This window comes from Suncus etruscus, chromosome 1 (assembly GCF_024139225.1).
Source record: "Suncus etruscus isolate mSunEtr1 chromosome 1, mSunEtr1.pri.cur, whole genome shotgun sequence".
Taxonomy (NCBI): Eukaryota; Metazoa; Chordata; class Mammalia; order Eulipotyphla; family Soricidae; genus Suncus; species Suncus etruscus.
In genome coordinates, this window is record NC_064848.1 from 141,872,828 (window position 1) to 141,892,488 (window position 19,661).

Genomic DNA, 19,661 nt, shown 5'->3' on the forward strand with positions numbered 1-19,661 from the left:
ACCCCTGAGCATCACAGGGTGTGGCCCAAAAACCAAAAAAAAAAAAAAAAAAAAGTGGACACAAATTTATTCTTTTTTTTTTTTTTACCTCCCCATGGTATCCAATTCAGGGTGTTGCACATTGTAGTTATTCAATACAATTCAATTAAACAAGTAGAATAATAAAAGTAAAAATCAGAGTTAAAATACTTCCATCACGTGAAAGCCAACTCTGTCCAAGGCTAGTCATTGTTCTAGCAGTTAAAACCATATCCCTCAAATCAAGTCAATATCTGCCAGTGATAGACTTCACATGAAAAACCACTAGTGACTCTCTTCCCATAATTCCTGTACTGAAGCTGTTTTCTCTCACCTTGACCCTTGACTTAACTCTACACCTCATTCTGGCCACTGTTTGTATGAATCAAAGTAGAAGCTCAGTCCCTGTGCCTTAAGGGATTGCTCTCTCTTGAGTAACTGCCCTCACCATATATGTCCAGTTTCATCTTCTTGATGAATTACTGCAAGGTGTAGGGGACCTAGCTAAGCCCAAACCTTACTCCTCCATCAGACTAGTAAAAGTAGTATAAACAAAACCAGCACAACCAACCTAACCACACAACTGCAAGAAACAATATAGCCCTATATACCATCCCTTTTAGGGGTGTTTAATAGGGCAATGAGGGGGATGATACTGGACTCAATTCCTCTTTAGCTTTTACTCTCAGTCCTCTTCCAAAGGACCATACTCAAATGGGTCTTTCCCAGATAAAAATCTTGAGTATTCAACAAATTTCCCACTTTCCTACAAACCTGTATCTTTTGCAAGAATAGCTTCTCCCCTGTCTTGGCACATTGGGGAGATGGCAGTCCCACTGACCTAAATGTTCCACTTCTTTTCAGGTGGTAAAGGCAGCATTAGGGTGGCTTTTTGAGTATTTTGGGGGGGCATATCCAGTCGTTCCCAGGGATTCTTTCTGGCTCTGTGCTCAGAGATCACGTCTGGCAGTGTTTGGAGGAACCATATTTAGGGATAGAACCTGAGTCAGTGGTGCACAGGCAAGCATTCTACCCATTGCACTATCTCTCTGGCCCTGTCTCACCTTCTTGCTGTTGCACAAATATCCTACACATGTTCTTTTCTGGGATTTCACAGGTGCTCTCCCCACTTCCTGAAAGCACTATTTTTGATTATTTTTTTTTGTTTGGGGGCCACACCCTGTGTCTTTTAGTGATTATTCCTGGCTCTGCACTCAGAAATTGCTCCTGGCAGGCTTGGGGGACCATATGGGATGCCAGGGATCTAACCTGGGTCTGTCTCAGGTTGGCCACGTGCAATCTCTCTGCTTCTGGAAGCACTATTTTTTTTTAAGCCAAACAAAACTTCAGTTTGTCTACCAACAGCTTCAAACTGACCCATCAGTGTTTGTCTCTCGCAGGAGATGAACCCCGCCCAAGGTCATGAATCAGTTTATATAGGGAGAGGAATATAGGGAGGTTCTAGCTTTTTAATAATCTTGTCTAGGTACCTTCCTACTGCTCCCTTGTGCCCTTTTCCAATAGGTTACCTGGTATCCTTAATAGCTTGGGGCAGTATTAATGAAAATAGAGGTCCTTACAAAATGATGTCCCTCCCTGTTCAGAACCTAAGAGAAGCCTGGCATATGGCCTTTACAAAATAACATTTCTCCTTGTTCAGAACACAGACCTCATATTTCCTCCTCTTCTTATGGACCTGAGTCAAATCTTTGACTCTCCATAGGATTCCTTATCCTTGTCTCTACTTATCGGCACATGCTGGGACCTTAGCACAAGCATCTTAACTGCACCTCTGCATTCCTGAATAAAGTGGGTGAGGAAATTAATTATGTGAGCAAATCATATATAAAAAATAACAATGACTCAGCCAGGGCAGTTATCAGAGAGGTTTCTGGAAGCACTGTTTTTCTGAAGCTCAGTGTGCTCCTTCCTCTCGGATAGGTCCTTGCTCATAAAACATTTTGTCAGAGTCACAACTGACACCAACCGGCTTGATCTCTTTTCTCTCCCCACCTTCACATTGGCCTCTCTCTCCTATCAGCATGCAAGTTTCCTGAAAGCAGGACCTTGCTGGATTCCTGCATCCTCAGTGCTAGAATCAGATAGGCCCAGTCCTACCTAGGTGCATCATGGTAGTTCAATAAACCAATTCACTATTCTTCCCAATTTGGGGTCATTTGAAAATAGAAGATACCTGTCCATTATCTGGCTAAAATGTTGAGTTTTTCAAGTAGTCAAAAAGATACAATGGGGTCAGAGAGATAGTATACCAGGAAAGGCACTTGCCTTCATGTGACCAAACCTGGTTCCATGCTCAGCAATGCTTATGCTCCCTAAGTCATACCAGGAGTGATCTCTAATCACAAAGCCAGGAATAAGCCCCAAGCACTATAGATACAGTTCCAAAACCAAAAGAAAAAATCAAGTCCAACCCAAATGAAGTATTCCAGTCTGAATCATGAAGTACAGTGTACAGAGATTCAGGTCTAATCTTGGAAAGGCCAACAAGAATTTTGTCCATTCACTACAGCCACAGCAGGCTTTGATGAGGTACCTCAGCAGGTTTGTTGAGCATACCTTAATAGAATGGCAGGCTAAATAACTTCCACAGGGTGTTTTGCTGTTGGTGTTTTATTCCTTTCAATTCTGCTGAGATCAATTTGGAAGCAACTTGACATTTTCTTTTCTCTTAGCTGGATTTGGAATATGTGCGTAAGGCTGATTCATTTTTGTACTATCTCAAGTCATTCTCTGGACTAGAGTTCAGAGTAGCGGGGGATTGCACATAGAAGCATGTGATTGGAGATGATGGGGTGCAAGACTCTGAACCTCAGAGCACAATCTTAGCATCCCATACCTATACCCCACTCTTGAAAACAGAGATGTATATCCCCAATTATCTATGGAGCTTCTTTCTGGAGCTTTCTTCCAAGAGAGGGAGTCTGGGTGTGGTGGGGGATGGTAAGTTGAGGAAACAAGGAAATAGCTCTGCCATGCACCTCAAATACCAGCAAATTTACATGACAAACTCCTACTCATCCACCATGGTCAGCTTTAGCAGCTCAGAGGACAGGAGAACCCTAAGGTAAGAGAAGTTTCTGTGATATAGACAGATATATGGCTGCATAGATGGGGCACAAGGAGGCTTTTTGAAGGCCACTCCCAGATAACTCAAATCCACAGGCAAACAGCAGTGGCTGGACAGAGGCTCTGAAGTGTTCCATTACAAGCAGTGATGGGCTGGTGGGCACAGCCTCATGGATGAGAGGCTTTGGGGTAGTCCTGAGATGCTTTCTGCCCACATGCAAGCCCTTTGCAGCAGCTACCTTGGAGGCCTCTTGCTGAGAACTGGAACAAAAGATGATCTCTAAAGCTAGAGAGATAGTGCAATAGCTAAGGCATTTATCTTGCAAAACAAACAACCATCCCTGTTCAAAAAAAATAGCATCACATATGATCCCCCAAGCACTGCCAGGAATAACTCCCAAACTCAGAGCCAGGATTAAGCCCTGAACACCCCTGGCTGAGATCTTCAACCCCAAAATAAAATCAATTCCATAATAGAACAAGGAGAAAAATATGGTTGTTTTGTTTTCCTACATTATTAGTTTATTGAGATGTTTAATTTGGAGAGGTGTTTGGGTAAAAACCCACACTGCTCTGGGATCCAGGCTGGGGACTGAACCTAGGTCAGCTTCATAGAAGGCAAGAAACTTAATCCCCGTATATTCCTTCGCTAAATTGTACTTTACCTCTTAAATTTCTCTCTCATTTCCAGAACCGTATAAAATTCTTCATCCCCTCTTTTTCTACCATGTTCCTTCCCCTTTACTCTGTTTCAACTACCTGCCTTTCCTGGATGATTGTCCCTCTGACCTCTGCTTTCTCAGCTTATTCTTCCCTTGTTTAGTTCACATCTCAGCATATTCCAGCAATGGCTTCCACTGTATGTAATTCATCACAGAAACCAGCTATCTTATGGCTGACAATTCCATCTGCAAACAAAGAACAAGCCCCAGAATTTCTGAAGAGTAAAGAGTGTGTCAGCACAGAGTATATGGTGGGACATGCATGCTGAGAGAGAACAGAAAAGGTCCAGAGCCCCCATGAGCTTCTGGTATAGCACAGGATTGGGGGCTGAGGGGTAGGGCAGGCTAAGGGGCACCAGTAAACTATTGCTGAGAAGATGAATGGTCTTTTATAATTACTTTATTTAAACACCATAGTTTACAAAGTTGCTCATAATATATTGGTTTCTGCCATTCCATGTTCCACCACCAATCTTACCGTCACTCTAAAATTCCCTCCACCATTGTCCCCAGAATCCACCCTTAAGCCTGCCCTCCTTTGCAGACACAAAATTATTTTTTAATATTGCTTGTTTACAACTAAGTGTAATGAAATTATAGAAAAAACCTACAGCAAAAGACAGTTATTATATATTGCAATGGGGATGATTAAGTCATTTGAATTGTATCTTAACATGGTTTTCACTCTGTGGACCCCATACTGGCTGGGGCACTTCAGGGTGATTTGTGAGAAACTGCCTCTCTTCCCCACCCAGACTCCTCTAATATCTGTCCCTCTTTTTGGAAAAGAAGCAGTCTTCAACATGCAAATCCATGCATTTTACAGATATCAAGACCAAATAAAGTCACCCCGTAGACACTAGCAAAATCTGGGGCCAGAAAAATGAACAAGTTTTGACCTCCAACTTTATGTAGCCCATGATCCTCTGGATTCTCTTACTAAGTCAATATTACTTTGGGGGGGGGGGTGTCACACTCAGAACTACCAGGGACTAATCTTAGCTACTCAATAACACTCAGGAGGTACACCTAGTGGTGCTCAAGGGAATACATAACTGAATCTTGGTTAAATCTTGGTTAACATAAATATATGATCAAATGTTGTTTAACTGCATGCAAGGTAAGAGCTTTCAACCCTGTACTATCTCTTCAGCCCCAACTTTTACTACCAGGTGATTTTACTTTGGGGGGTAGATAAAACACTTCTGGTGGTGCTCAGGGCACATTCCCAGTTCAGTACTTGGTTTGGGGTCACTCTTGGTGGTGCTTGAAAGACCAAGTCATATCAGACATCAAACCTAAGATCTCCTGCATGCTATGCACTCTGGACCTTTTTAGCTATTTCATTGGCCCCATTACCAAACAATTCTTTGAGAGATTTACTTAAAAGCAGTTTACATAGAAAGGAGCCTTTGGTCTCTAAGGCAGAAAAAAGTGTCAATACAGACCTAGTTACAGAAAACATGGAGCTGAACAGAGACCATACATAATGCATGTTTTCATGGACCCAAAAAGAGGTTTTAGGGGGTTCTTTTCTTATTCCAGGCCTAAATTATTTCAGAGCCAACCCAGATAGATTAAAATGATTTTTCTCTGCATCACTTAATTTTTTCTTTTTCTTTTTAATTTTTTAATCTTTATTTAAACACATGATTACTAACATAACTGTAGTTGGGTTTTAAACACAAAAAGAACACCCCCCTTCACCAGTGCAACATTCCCACCACCAATGCACCCCATATCCCTCCACCCACTCCTCCTGCCTATATTGAGACATTCTATTTCTCTCACTCATTAACATTGTTATGGTACTTGTCAGTATTCTAACTGAACTCACCCCTCCTTGAGGAGAGCTTCAAATTGTGAGCTGGTCCTTCTGGCCCTTATCTCTAGGCATTATTACAATAATGTCTTTTATTTTTCTTAAAACCATAGATAAGTGAGACTATTCTGTGTCTCTCTCCCTTTGACTTATTTCACTCAGCATAATAATTTCCATGTCTATCCAAGTATAGGAAAATTTCATGACTTTATCTCTCCTGGTGGCTGCATAATATTCCATTGAGTATATGTACCACAGTTTCTTTAGCCATTCATCTGTTGAAGGGCATCTTGATTGTTTCCAGAGTCTGGCTATTGTAAACAGTGCTGAGATGAATATAGGTGCGAGGAAGGGATTTTTGTATCTCATTTTTTCTTCCTAGGCTATATCCCTATGAGTGGTATAGCTGGATCATATGGAAGATCAATTTTCAGTTTTTTGAGGAATCTCCATATTGTTTTCCATAAGGGCTGGATTAAATGGCATTCCCACCAGCAGTGAATGAGAGTTTCTTTCTCTCCACATTCCCACCAGCACTTATTGTTCTTGTTCTTTGTGATGTGTGCCAGTCTCTGGTGGCATGAGATGGTACCTCATTGTTGTCTTGATTTGCATCTCCCTGTTGATTAGTGACATGGAGCACTTTTTCATGTGCCTTTTGGCCATTTGTATTTCTTCTTTGATAAATAATCTGTACATTTCTTCTCCCCATTTTTTGATAGGGTTAGATGTTTTTTTCTTGGTAAGTTCTGTCAGTAATTTGTATATCTTAGATATTAGCCCCTTGTCTGATGGGTATTGGGTGAATAGTTTCTCCCAATCTGTGGATGGCTTTTGTATCCTAGACACTATTTCCTTTGAGGTGCAGAAGCTTCTCAGTTTATCTCTGTTTCCACTTGTATGGAGACTGCTGTTTCTGCCTTGAAGTGCATCACTTAATTTTTAAAAATCAAACATTCCTATTGCTTTACATGAGCAAAATATAGGTGTTACTGACTCATGCATTTCAGGTTTAGTAAAGAATCAGGTAAAACCCTTAAGTCCAAAGGAGTGCTCCTGAGAATGGTAATCTGCTGAGGACAGTGCCAGTGAGTGGACAACAATAGTCTTCCCCAGTCTCTCTGTTCAAGGGACAACCTGTCTACTCAAGTCACTTTTCTTAGAACAAGGTATTTTCATAAGAGAAAGAGTAGTCTCTTTGAGCAAGAAGAGAGAGTCTCAGTTCAGAGATGGCTTTCCACTTCGTCAAAGTTGGGGTTGGGGAGGGACAGCTAAAAGGGCTGGCACAAGTGCTTTGCACTTGAGTGTCCCAATTTCAATCTCTGGCATTGGCCCCCAAGTACCCAGCTGCCCCTTCACCTCACTGATATAGAGCCCCAACAAAAGTTTGTAGAAGTTTTTTGATTAACATTGGCATTTATTTATTTAAAACTCCAGCCCTGTGGCACTTCACTTTTCTCTTGTCCCTGTCCTTTGCAGAAGCTCATAGTGAGGTTGTAGCTCTGGCCTCTAATAAGTTTTCTTCCAGGATTCCATAGACTTTACAGTGCTTAAGAATTTGCCACGTTTAAACGTTGAAGCAAACATGCACTCAGAATGCATGCAATGTTTAATCACATGCTGACAATTGAGTCAATGATATCATTTTCAGAGAATCTCGGGGAAGCTTGTACATTCAGCAGCTGTACAGAGCATGTACAACTCTGAACAGACTTTTACAATATCAAAAACACTTTCCAAATATTTGCTCATCTTATAATCTTCAGGAAGACTGAGCAACTCAAACAAACCTGCATCTGCCTTAGTTTTAGATGCTCCATCCTGGGCCTTATCCCTGAGGCATTGTCCATGTTTTACAGACTTTGGATTTGGAGTTTCCATGTCTTGATACACTCAGTAGAGATTCAGACCTAGAGGTTAAGAGTATCTGTAAGTAACAGAGTATGCATTTTGTTTCTGTGAGTTTTATTTTTTCCTAGAGGTACTCAGGGGGACAATGCTGTACTAGGCCTTGAATCTGGGTCATCCACTCTCATGGTAAGTGCCATAATCCCTGTGCCATCTCTCTGGCAGTATCATAGTCTAGACTAGAGAAGTTCGACTACTACTAAGCTTTTCAGGTTTCTAGTAGATCATTACTTGCCTTAAAGAGTAACAGAAGGCGAATCTTTGACAGTGGAGCCCACAGAATTGGAGTTGTTTGGTTGACAAAGTTTGTGGCCCATTTGAAAGAACTCTGGAGTTATCTATAAAACAGGACATGATATCAGGTGACAGTGAAGACCTGAGTAGAAGCAACTTAAGCCAAGTCCTGTGCTATTATTTTTTTGTTTGTTTTTGAACCAAGCCTAGTTGTGTTCAGGCTTGGTCTTTTTTCAAGGACTTGACTCTTTGTTCAAGGATTATTCTGACAGAATTCAGAGGAACCCTTGGAAGTGCTGAGAATAAAACTTAGGTTCATGTCAAACAAGTGCCTCAACCCACCCATACCATTTCTCCAGCCACCCTGAGCCTACCTATTATTGCCCTATTTTAAGCAGAAAGCAATGAGAACTGGGATAATTCATAGGCAGAATATTTGCTTGCAGTCATAAGGCTACATGGTGGATCCTGGCACTGTCTCACACTTATTGAGCCCCATTCACAGTTACCTGACATTTTGAAGTCCTTGAAGTCACTGTTACAAATACGCCTTTTCCAAGAATGTGTGAGCATCACTCACGTGTGCAAGCACCATCACCATGTGTGAGGTCAGAATCCTACAACTGTGTGTGTAAGCACAACTAAGGTGTGTGATACTTGGCAAGCCACACAGCCAAATATGTATATGGTCCCAGGCCATGGCAATAATAGCAAAAGACAAGGAAAGGGACCCAAACAATAACAGGAAAAAGCTCAGCCCCAGGGTCCAACAACTAAGCTAACTCTAGTGGGCGCTCATGCCTGGCTGCCCCCAGTTCAGCTCCATGCCACTAATTTTCTGGGAAACATCTGGAACCATCATGTCTCCTCCCTTCTGACAACTGCTTTCTTGAGCAGGAGTCCACTAAGCCCTCAAGAGATTGATGGGAGAAGGAGGAGGAGAAAACATACTCATGAGAGAGCCAAGAGCACCTGCAGATGACGGTGGCACTATTTTTAATCTTGTTGAGAAGAGCAACAGTCTCCCTGCAGAGCCTGCTGTCTTGGCTTCTCCGCCCATAATATTTGTGGTCGGTTCATGTCTGTATTTAAACCAAACACACTATTTAAGCCACCAAAAAGAAGAAAACAAAAAGGGGGAAAATCAACTAGTTTTTTTTGGGGGGGATTCTTTTTCTTAGTTTCTCCAATCAGATGGTGATGATTAGCAGGATTGCCTGTCTGCACCTGTTACTGTGGTGTGCACACCCCAAGGGAAAGTTGGAGGGGAGTCTCTAGATGTGGGGAACCAGGGACACTGGGATGATCAGTTATACCTAGTACTCCAGGTATCTTCCCTGGATACTTGGGTGAAGTCAAGAGGAGAGCTCTTCATGACACAGACAGCCAGGGACAGCTCAGTCTGAAAGCCTCAGGCATACAACTACATTCCTTCCTTATAGAGATGGCTACAGAACCTGGTAAGAATGTTGGGGAAGAGTGAGACCAGCCATATTGGTCAGACTAAGTTTTTAAAAATTCTCACCATATGGGTCAGAGAGATAGAACTTGTGGTTAAAGCATTTACCTTGTGGGTGGTTGACCTAGATTTAATAATCCCTGGCACCAGCATTTGCTGCGGGCTCCAAAATTTCCCAAGGGGAGGTGCCACATCTTGTAACCTGGACTCTTAATTTTGGGGTGTGATGTGGTCTACATGTAAACTTAGGTGACTAGGAGATAAAGTGGGGGTCTCCCAAATGGGGTTCTAGGAAATCTCAAGCTCCTGGCTAGATATTAAAACTTACTGCTTAAAAAATATGCACATGAAAAAGTGTTCATTACTTATTATCAGGGAAATCCAAATCAAGAGGAAAATGAGATCTCCCACACCAATGAGAATGGTACATAAACCAAAACTGGGAATAAGCTGTGTTGGTGGGGATGTGGTGAAAAAGGAACTTTCATCTACTGATGGTAGGAATGATGTCTGGTTCAATTCTTATTGCAAATAGTAAGGAGATTTTTAGTAAAGAAAGATATATTTATATATCAGACAACCCCGTGACCCCACTTCTGAGTATCTACTTTAAGATATAAAAACATTAATTCAAAAGGACATATGTACCATTATTCATTGCAGCATTTAGCACAATTCCTAGGCCATAAAATCAACCTAGGATTGAGAGTTGATGAGAGGATTATAAAAGTGCAGTATATAAACACAATGAAATACTATGCAGCTTCAAGGAATGATGAAATCATGTGATTTACTGCCCCTTGAGAAGAACTGGGGGGATATCATGGTAAGTGAAAAGAAGGCTAAACACACAGAATGAGAATAAAAAAGCAAGGTATTAAAGGTAGGTACCTAGATCATCTTCACCCCAAAGAAAAAGGACAGGAAAGGAAAGCCATCAAGGGAAGATTAAGAAGAGGAGACAAAAGTAATAGGAGCAAGTGTTAGGGGATTGCACATTGGTGGGGGTAGAGGTGTGTTATATTTATATATCAAAATCACAGAGCTAATAGCACTAAAGCATGAGATCCAAACGACAACAATCAAACGTTAATATGTGTCTGTCAAGGAAAAAAGTTGGGAAGGCTGATGGAAGGGAACCTGTAGCACTGGAAAAGTATATATGACTATATACTATAGTCATACTGGTGGTATGACTGGTACTAGTACAATGTATACTCAATAAATAACTATGAGTAGCTGTAATCACAGTTATTTGTTTTTGTTTTTGTTTTTGGGTCACACCCAGAGGTACTCAGGGGTTACTCCTGGCTGTCTGCTCAGAAATAGCTCCTGGCAGGCACGGGGGACCATATGGGACACCGGGATTCGAACCAACCACCTTTGGTCCTGGATTGGCTGCTTGCAAGGCAAGCAGATAGGGCTATCTCTCCGGGCCCTAATCACAGTGCTTTAATAAATAATTTTTAAGATTAAAATGAAATGGGGTTGCCTAACATACAGTTGAATCCAGTTCAATCCCCTAATATATATAGATCGTATAAGCACCATCAGAGATAATTCCTGAGTCCTCTGGGTGTGCCCATCCTTTCCCCCAAAAGAGTGGGAGGGTTCTCTAGTCCAATTTAGACAACCGTATAGACTAGGAAATGATAGTGGTTTCTAACTGATAGACATGCAATAAAGGAGTGTCAGTTGGCAGGATGCAGCATTTGATGCCATTTCTCAGTAATGTCTTGACTCAGAGAGAGAAATTTTAGAGTAAAGAAGTCAGGTTGGCACAGTGCACACCTGGTCCCTGGGCTGAAAACAAAGTATTATTGAATGGAAGACATTAAATTGGTAACTGTCAGATTCTTTCATTTATAATGCCTCTCTTCAAACTTGTCACTAAAAATATGTCCAGCCATTGCCCTTAAAGAGTTTGATGGTGTTAATGTTCATGTGTTCATATCTTCCCTGTCAGACCTAGTGACTTTATTTCCTATTTCTGATTTTTACTTGTTTTTTTTTGGGGGGGAGGAGGCTTTGAAATGTGGAGAAGAAGTCATACCTGGTGATGTTTAGGCCTTACTCCTGGATCTATGCTCAGGAATCACTGCTGAATGTGCTCAAAAGACCATGTGGTACTGGGAACTAAACCCAAATAAGCAGCATGCAAGAAAAGTACCTGAACCTCTCTTTATAAATTAATATTTAAAATTTAAAATTATCTGCCAAGATTTAATAAAGCACCAGACAGTGAAGGAGAAAGGCTGAAAGGTGTGTGTATACAGATATAATATACCTCAGGCTTTTAAAGGATAATTCTTAAAGAATGAAAATCTAGTTTTAAGTATGTGGATTTATGCTCCAGAGAAGCAGCAAGGCAACTCTGATTTTGAGGTGTTTTTCTAGGATCCCGAAACCTCAGGAGGGCAGAGACCAGGAGAGAGAACTAATGAAGCAGGATACCATTCATATGGCAGGAAAGCAGAACAGATAATTAGCTAATCCAACACTTGCCCATGGTAGGGAGGAGTATGGATCTGCATTGGGGGCTGGTATCCATGATCCAGGAGTCCCATCAGCCCTTAACCTGTGCTTCAAGATGGACTTATGAATCAAACAGCTGCTCTAAAGAGGGATTCCATCACCTACCCTATTGACCTAGTTAGGGAGATGGAGGCTAGTAGGCTAAAGGACTCACAATGATCAGAGCTGGCATCCCAGCATGTGTCTCCCCATGTTATACAGGTGGAGGATGAGAAAGAAAAAGGATCTGTGGCCAAGACGACCAGCAATAGGAGACCTAGGCAGAATGGGAAATAAATCGCTCAGTTTCAGGACTGAGATAATCAGAATGGAAGTGGGGATGAGAAAGACCTAGACTAGTCCCTGATATCCTGGTGGGTGGGGCCTTTTGGGGTTCTTTGCTAGCACATAGGATCTATGTGAGTCAAAGAGGCTGAGGGCCTGGTAAACAGGCATTTGTTCAGTGCTCTTATATGCTCTCTGCCTTCTCTCTCCTGTCCACTCTTAAGTAAAATGTCCTTGATGTGTTAAGAACTAAAGTCTGGGGCCCGGAGAGATAGCACAGCGGTGTTTGCCTTGCAAGCAGCCGATCCAGGACCAAAGGTGGTTGGTTCGAATCCCGGTGTCCCATATGGTCCCCCGTGCCTGCCAGGAGCTATTTCTGAGCAGACAGCCAGGAGTAACCCCTGAGCACCGCCGGGTGTGGCCCAAAAACCAAAAACCAAAAAAAAAAAAAAAAAAAGAAAAGAAAAAAGAACTAAAGTCTGGGGGTGCTGCAGAAGAAATGGGGATCAAAGGAGCCTTGATTAGAGAAAAACCCAAGAAATAGCCTGAACATTCTGTCACAACTCTTTACCTAGATATTGCAAACTATGCAACCATGAGGATTTGTTAAAGGTTTTCATAAATTGCAGTGGAAGATTTCTCCTGTGGAGGTGGGGGTGAGTTTATTACAGAATGAAATAATATATAGATACTGTTTGGATCCAAACCTTCTCCCTAATGTGCTTATCCAAAGTCTAATGCTAGACTCATGGACCCCCATTCTCAAAGCAGCATTACTCACAGCAGGCTAGATAAGGAAGCAAACCAAGTGTCTGATGAATAAGCGGAGGGAGATATGTTATATATGACAATGGGATACTAGTCAGCTACCAAAAAAAAAAAAAAGATAAAATAGTTATTTGTGAAAGCTTGAATGAACTTGGGGTAGGTTTTTCTTAGTGAAATAAAGTTAAAATAAAAGAAAGAAATATCACATGATTTCATAAAGCAAATGAAATAAACCAGAAAACTAAACTTCTTAGATGCAGGTAACAGACTGCAGTTGTTTGAAGGTAAGGGAATTTAGATAAAGGGGGTGAATGAAATGGAGGTAGGGTCAGTGTGTCATTATGATAAACGAAAGGTAGACTTTTGGTGGCAAGCATGCAGTGTCACTCAGTCTTTTTCCAACTGTTTGAAAAGGCTTTGTTTCCTTCATGTAGTCATGTCAGTAGGATGACCTACATCCTACTGGCTGGCATGTAGTTTCTAATCTCATACCGTGGTGCCCCATTTATACACTTGAATTTGCTCATTTTGGGAATATTCTCAGAGACCAAAATTCCCCAATCAGGAAATGCTGATGCAGTATATGCAAGGGTTCTGTGGCCATGATGTACACCTGAAGTTTATGTATTGCTAAAGGTCAATGCTACCTCAATAGCATTAAAACATCCTGATCCTCTTCAGTCTGTGCTTTTTTTAATTTTAGAACTTTCTTTCTTTTTTTTTTTTTTTTTTTTGGTTTTTGGGCCACACCCGGCAGTGCTCAGGGGTTACTCCTGGCTGTCTGCTCAGAAATAGCTCCTGGCAGGCACGGGGGACCATATGGGACACCGGGATTCGAACCAACCACCTTTTGGTCCTGGATCGGCTGCTTGCAAGGCAAACGCCGCTGTGCTATCTCTCCGGGCCCAATTTTAGAACTTTCAATTTCATCTCTTCCCCCAATAGCACCTCAGGCCTCATGCATTTGTCATTTAGTGCCCTGAGAGACAAGTACAGGTCAGGATGCAGATTGCAATCTGAACACACAAGTCTGGGATAGAGGGGGATGTCTGAGTCATTTCACTCATTCAAAAAGACTACTCATACAAATGAAGTTTAGATGTCATCTACAAAAACATCAAATGTGCCATAGACCTAAATGTAAAAGCTAAAATAAGAAAACACAAAAGGCATGATCTTGATTTAGGCAATGGTTTCTTAGATGATACCTAAAGCATGAATAGCTTAACAAGTTCATCCATTGGACTTCATGAAAATTAAAATTTCTGGGTCGCAAACACTAATACCAACTAAAAAAAAGCAATCAACTATAGAACATGAGAAAATATATATATAATTTTTGGTTTTTGGACCACACCCGATGATGCTCAGGGGTTACTCCTGGCTGTCTGCTCAGAAATAGCTCCTGGCAGGCATGGGGGACCATATGGACACCAGGATTCGAACCAACCACCTTTGGTCCTGGATCAGCTGCTTGCAAAGCAAACGCTGCTGTGCTATCTCTCTGGGCCCGTGAGAAAATATTTTTAAACCATATATCTCATAAGGATTTTATTTCCAGAACATAATAAATGTTATTATTCACAAAATAAGTGAACAGATACCCTCAAATAAGAGGTGCACATGATTAACAAGCACATCAAAAGATGTGCACCATAGCAGTCCTCTCGAAAATCGAAATCAAAATCACCAGGTGGGATCACTTCACACTAATAGGGTGATTGTAATTAAACAAAATAAACAAGTTCTGTTGAGGTTATAGATAAACTGGTGAGAACATAATATGGAATAGTTAAGTTGGAAAGATTTAGCAATTCTTCAAAATAAGCCTACGTAGCATAGAACCCAGAAATTTGTCTCTTAAATATTCACCCAAAAAAATGAGAGCAAAACCAAAAATTTGAGTAGGAGTGCAGAGCAGTTTGGTTGATAATAGTCTCAAGGTAGAAGCAATCTGTATCTAACAAGAAATATGTGTGGACCCATATGATGGAAAACTATTTGAGAATAAAAGGGAGTAACATTCTGACTTGTGCTAGAACACGGTAAACCTTGAAAATATGGTGCTATGGGAAAGAAGCCAGTCACAATGATCTAAGCACATCATGCATCATTTTAGCAACATGAGAAGTCCAGCACGGGAAAGCTACAGAAAGAAGATTGGGTTGGGTTGCCAGAGACTAATGATTTGAGGGAAATGTGAGGGTGATTGCTAATGGCCATAGAAGTTCTTTGGATGTTGAAAATCTCCTAAAATTAGACTGTGGAAATGGTAAACAGCTCTGTGGATGAAAGATCCTGAATGTCACTTAAAGTGTTCTATAAATTGTGAATGATATTTTAATAAAGCATTTTTTACTTGAAGAAAATGGTTTTCACCCTATTCTGAAACTTAATAGGCCAACTCAGACATCCAGTTTTGCTTTTGATTGGAATGCTTGGTGGACAATACTAACAGCTTCACATTGATTACAATGCTGGTTAGAACTAGACACTCTACATACAAATATCAGAGAATTTTCTTCCCACCATACTTTGTGCCGATTGCCATGAAACAGAATAAAAACATCTAAGTCAATAGGAGCACCTCCTAGGCCCAGAGATACTCGAGTTGACTTAGACTTGATATACTTAAAGCACATTTCCTACAGGTGTGCCAAGAATAAGGTGGGGTAATTAGGACCAATTAATTGAGTGAGACAAAGTAAAGCTGCCTGGGGCAGAAGAGATCTAACTGGAGTCAGCTGCATGTAAGGCCAGCACCCCTAATCTTTCTACAGCCTCTTCCATGCTTTAATGTCCTAATCCCCATTTGGACTGTATTTGAAGATGGGGCTAGCAGGATAGAATTAGGGGCTTCAAAAGAAGGGGAGAGCTCTCATTCTTTCTCTTCCCCTTCCATCTGTCCCCCTTCCCTCTTGGTGACCACAGAAAAAGGGCAGTGGTCTTATTTTAGGAAGATGACACACAATGGGAAGGAATAAAACTTTCCCTACCTTAATATGGCGCTAACAGCCCCAGAACTGGGAGATGGACACGTCTCATGATCAAGACACGGTTAGTTTTAGGTCATTGTAGCAGAGCTAAGCCACTACTAGGTGTTTGTAATTGGAAACATGGACAGGGGAGAATGAACCCACCATTGCGATATGCCTATGCATACAATGAAGATTTAAAAACCAACTTACCTCCCAAGACCCCAATAACCCAATGTGGAACCCCACAGAGAAGCTTTGGTTAGGGAAAATGGACAGATGGCAGTTCAACAAAGTGACCTTTCACACATGGGTGTTCCTAAGACTCAGGTGTGAGTCAGGATTACTTTCAGAGCACTCAAATGAAAGCTAATAAGGGCATAAAAAATGAAAAGTCTAACCTAACCAAACATTTTAGAGAGATTTAGGTTATAAGTTATGAAGCAATCACTTATCTATTTATATTTGGTGCTTAAGGGGCCCATGAAGTGAGGGGAGTTGGGGTAAACATTATTTTTAGTTGTGGAACAATAAAAATTTAATCCTTGCAGAGCAAGAGAGACATTAGAGTAGATAAGCACTTTGTATGCCTGTGGCCAGCCAGGTTTGGGTCCCCAGCACCCCATATGGTCCCCCAAGCCCACCAGGAGTCATCTCTGAACACCGAGTCAAGAATAACATTGGGTGCTCGCTTCGGCAGCACATATACTAAAATTGGAACGATACAGAGAAGATTAGCATGGCCCCTGCGCAAGGATGACACGCAAATTTGTGAAGCGTTCCATATTTAAAAAAAAAAAAAGAATAACATTGGGGCTGGAATGAGCAGCCTTGCACATGACCAGCCCAGGACAGATTTGGGTTTGAGCCTGCCAGGAATGATTTCTGAGCACAGAGCCAGGAGTAACCCTTGAATACAGTTGCTGGGTGTAGCACAAAAACCAAAAACCAAACAAAAAATAATAAAAAGAATAACCAGGAGTAGTCCCAGTGCACCACTGGATGTGGATCAAAAAACACAATAGAAAAAAAATAAAGAAAAAGGTAAACTATCCTTGTTTAGGAAGCAAGCAAGCCAAAATTTGTGCCCAAAGGAAGAAGAAAAAGTAGCATGAGAAATTCAACTAATTAAATATAGACATAGAAACTAGAGGTTTTCAACTGTAAGAAACAGCAAATTTTGCTAAACCACATAAAAGAGATGGAAAAATATTACTTCTCACAACTCGAAGTTGTGATGGTATAGAGAATTTAGCTTCCCATCTTCTTTCTGCTCTTTTTCAGGACATAGTCTCTCCTTCTAAATTCAGTCTTCCAAAGACCCAGGAATTTATGGATACAGCAACATCACTGGACATAGGGTTCAGTGGCCCTAGACTTTTGTTGGCTTTTGACCCATACTCAGGGGTTACATCTGTCTCTGCTCTCAGGAATTACACCTAGTAGGCTCAGAGGAACATATAGAAATGCTGGAGATCAAACCCATGACGACATACATAAAGCAAGGGCATCCTTACCAGCTGTACCATCAGGCCTCAGCTCTAGACTTTTTAACTTTCTCAGAGTTACCTGGGAAATTCTGCTCCTACCTCATTGGTCAGAAAAACATGATGGGGGGGGTAGGGGCAGAATGGGGATATGACTAGAGTAGGAAGCCCTAGGTTCAATCCTTCACTGCACTGAAAAACAAAAACAAAATTCCAAGAGGGAAGGAGTCAACCTTAAGACTGGAAGGGAAGGCTAGTTCTAAAAGATTAATTCACTAGAGTTGTGATCAACTATAGGTTCTTACTGATATAAAGGATGTTGACTCTGAGACCAGCTACAGTTAGCAATGCATATTATATGGGTGAGAGACCTGGGGAAAGCAGGGAAACCTTAACCATTTCCAATACCCTCTACAATTTATAAATTTTTCTGAAAGATACTATAAATATTTATGTTTTGCATGCCTAATGATCCTCATTCTAAGGATATTTTTGCTGTAATATCAAGCTAGCTTTTTGTTTTTGTTTTTGGGCTACACCAGACATTGCTTAGGGTTTTCTCATCCTCGATGCTCAATGATCACTTCTGTCATGTGCCATAGGGAGGTTGTGTGCAAGGCAAGTGTCCTACCCATGCTTTCTTTGACCCTAACACAGAGCTTCTTAACTCATGGATCAGAACTCCACTGGGGTTGTGTGCATGTCAAATAATTTTAAAAATGTGTCTTACATTTCCTTATGATTATCAGTAATTGTTTGATTTGAATTCCAATTTATGTGCCTACAGACCCAGGGTTGTGTAAAAAAAAATGTTTTCTCAGATGAAAGAGAGGTTGTGAGTGGGAAAAGTTTTAGTAGCTCTGGTCTAGGAGCCAAAGCCTTCTCTCAGTTCTCCTGGGTCTGAAAGACTATCAGGTCCAAATGGGTGGTTCTTGAAGGCAAGTATGATCAAGCAAATTGAAGTCCAGGGACTGTGACTTCATGTGCAGGTGACAGGAGTCTGAAAAGGGTGCTGGGTTGTCAACATGTCAAGGACACATGGATTTGGGAGATGAGGACGGTAGTTGTGGGGATTGTCACTAATTAGCTATTTTGGACGACCTGAAAATGATCCAAATCAGTCCGGAAAACATGTAGCATCTTCAAGCTGTGATTTCTTTAGGGTTGATTATTTTTAATCTTCCAGCAAACAGGAAAAGGGCAGACAGCGCTGGCAGGTGCAAACGGCTGGGCTGGCGATTCGTGGAGCCCCAAGTGGCTGTTTTGTCCCTGCAGAGCTGAGCAGCTCCGCTCACAGCCAGTAACAAATCACCCCGGAATAGGGCCTGAAAGTTCCAGACCAATCACTGTTCTCCTTCAGGAAGTCTCTTGGCCTCAGAAGACTTTTTGAAATCCAGCCGCACCTGGAATGAGGGGTTTTATTTAGAACGGCTGGGCTCTGCGCCCCGCTCTCTCCCAGCCCACAAGGGCTTGCACCTGAGGCTCCCTTGGCAGGAGCAGTGAGTCTGGCTGCTGGCTCCCCATCACTTCTTCATGGGGGGCAAGCCCAGGGTGGCAATCTGAGGTAGACAGGTGTACAGACTGGAGCGCAAGGAGAGGAGTAAAGGAAGTAGAGCATTTGCTTGGCTGAATCCAGTGAGCAAAACTAGTGTCTACCTCAGATTGCTCTTCCCATGACTTCTCTGCTTGCATTGTCAGTAACTTCATACCAGGTCGAAGTGTGCCCCAGAGAGGCACAGAAGAGAGGGATGGAGCATTTATTCTCCTCATTCAACACAATGTTTAATCAGAGGCTTAAATTGGACAATGCTCTGGATTAAATGCCCAGAGGGATTAAGGGATTTCAAATACAGTGGGGTGGCCCCAAAGATGTATGACTTGGTGAGGCTTGAACAGAGAGATCACACAGTATTCCCTGGCAGAGTAGGGAAGGGTTGGCATTTACTAACTGTAGGGCCTCTACTAGTCTTGCTTCAGTTCTATGTATAATAAGAAAAATGAAAGTATCTCACTTCTAGGGTAATTGCCCTAAGAGGTGATGTATCTGCTTAAAACAGTGCTAAGCTCAAAAATGGTTCCATCTGTTAAAGACTAGCTGGTCCTATCAAAGGGGTGCCAAAAACGTTGTCGTGGGTTAGTCTTGAACTTCTTTAGTTCTAACCCTTTGTTCTCCTTCCTTTCTCTTATGTAGCTATGGCCAGGATTACCACCTGGGTCTGGGTGCTGTCACACACTGGGTTGCAGTGCACCAGAGTGCCCTCTTGGTTTTGGCACCTGGGATCCCAAAGAGCAGAGCCTCCAGGGATCAAACTTATCATCTCATTCCTGCAAGGCAGGTGCTCTATCAACTGAACTATTCCCAGGCGCCAATTCATCACTTTT

General features: G+C 41.8%; 1 non-coding gene across 1 annotated transcript; it reads left to right on the forward strand.

Annotated features, from left to right (window-relative positions):
- The first annotated feature begins 16,476 nt into the window (after window positions 1–16,476).
- On the forward strand, window positions 16,477–16,583 carry LOC125996319 (U6 spliceosomal RNA). The gene has a single exon (XR_007491249.1). It is a non-coding gene; the product is annotated as a U6 spliceosomal RNA (small nuclear RNA).
- Window positions 16,584–19,661: the final 3,078 nt, after the last annotated feature.